The sequence below is a fragment of the Phyllostomus discolor genome, chromosome 6 (assembly GCF_004126475.2).
Source record: "Phyllostomus discolor isolate MPI-MPIP mPhyDis1 chromosome 6, mPhyDis1.pri.v3, whole genome shotgun sequence".
NCBI classification, from domain to species: domain Eukaryota; kingdom Metazoa; phylum Chordata; class Mammalia; order Chiroptera; family Phyllostomidae; genus Phyllostomus; species Phyllostomus discolor.
In genome coordinates, this window is record NC_040908.2 from 158,018,746 (window position 1) to 158,020,214 (window position 1,469).

Below are 1,469 nucleotides of genomic sequence, written 5' to 3' on the forward strand. Positions count from 1 at the left end.
CTGCCATTTCTGTATACATCTTTAAAGTAATTAGATTGATAGAAATACTTAAAATTTTGTGTAACCAGTTAAACCCTCTATAGCTTTCATAGTACCAATTCAGTCCAAGGAAGATAAAAATTAGAAACCAGACAAACTGCGAGTCCATGCTCCATCCCAGTGCACTGACTTCCGTGTTCCATCCAGTCTGTCTGCAGCAGGGTTCAGCCCTGCCTCCCGACAGAGCTGGACTTTATCACCATGTCCGTGTCTGGTCCCTGGGTGTGGAACTGGTCTCTCAGGAATATGTGGCAGATATAATTAATTATATGTTTTATCATTTGTTATTTTTCTATAGGCAGGGTCATTGAGAAAGAACTACAGACTTAAAAAAAATACTAGGTGTGTTGAAAAACCACCCAAGAGGTTTCCATCAGCTAAACACAAGAGCGTGCTGTACCTGTGGGACTGAAGAGCTCTTACCACTGTCTTATTTCTCTGGTGTATATGTGGAGGAGGCAGAGCCCTCCTTGGTCACCTTCTTCAGGTTCCTCCCCACACTCATTTTCCCCTCAGGTGCTCCTTGTGTCCAGGGATGCCAGCTGCCTCAGGCAAGACTCCCTTCAAGAGGGATCCAAAGGTCATCTTCATAAATGTGGGAGCCCTGTAGTGTAACTCCCACTTCCCATGACATCCAGAGTATGGAGAGCAATATATTGTCAAAAAGTAGATAATTTAAATTCATTCCCAGAGGTTTTATGTTCTAATAGAATGGCTTTCTTTAAGTATGAGTTGAGAGAGGAAGATTCATAACACAATTTAAGACTTCAGACCAAACAAGATAGAAAAATATTCTATATCTATAGGGTTTTCCTGATATCACAGGCACTCCCGACGTAGTATGGCATACAGCACAGTCTTCTCATAATTTCCTTCTCCCTTGTAATGGCTGTTTGGCCCTGAGGCATGGGTCCTTATCACAAAGGGCAGCACCTGACAATGCCTCCAAGGAAAACCAGTTCAGTGAGGCTTCCTGGTGCAGGAACAAGGAAAGTGGTGAGTGAAGGCTGCTAAAAATACCTCTGATATATAAACGAGGTAGCACTTTCTAGTGACAAAAGACAATCATTTAATGAAACAGTTTAAGGAAGTTGTATGCTTTCTTGACTTTATAATAGTATTTTGAAAATGTGAGTATATAAAAAACTATTAGAAGGCCCTGGCTGGCGTAGCTCCGTGGATTGAGCTCTGGCTGTGGACCAAAGCATAGCAGGTTTTATTCCCAGTCAGGGCACATGCCTGGGTTGCAGGCCTGGGCCCCCAGCAAACGCACATTGATGTCTCTCTCTCTCTTTCCCCCTCCCTTCCCTCTCTAAAAATCAATTAATATAATCTTTAAAAGAAAAAACTATTAGAGATTAAACAATCAATAATGAAATCTCACCATCTTCCATAATCTGATAGGAAATAGTATTTGCTTTTTGAAAAAC